Source organism: Cariama cristata, unplaced genomic scaffold (genome assembly GCF_000690535.1).
Source record: "Cariama cristata isolate BGI_N322 unplaced genomic scaffold, ASM69053v1 scaffold11254, whole genome shotgun sequence".
NCBI classification, from domain to species: domain Eukaryota; kingdom Metazoa; phylum Chordata; class Aves; order Cariamiformes; family Cariamidae; genus Cariama; species Cariama cristata.
The window spans coordinates 1-255 of NW_009613503.1; positions in this window are offsets into that span (position 1 = coordinate 1).

Sequence of the window (255 nt, forward strand, 5' to 3'; positions counted from 1 at the left end):
AATAACTAGAGACTGGTCAAGGTTTGGGGTAAAAAAGTTGGAGGTTTGGGGCAAATGGTCCCAGGTTTGGGGCAAACAGTTGAGGTTTGGGGCAAAAATGATTGAGTCTTGGGGCAAATTTTGGAGGCTTGGGATAAGGATCTGGGTTGGGGTGGGGGTCTGGGCTGCGTACAGGGTTTTTAGGACAATATGGGGACAGAGCGCAGGGATGTTGGGGCACAGTACCAGGGTTGGTGTCACCCCCACCACCATCAG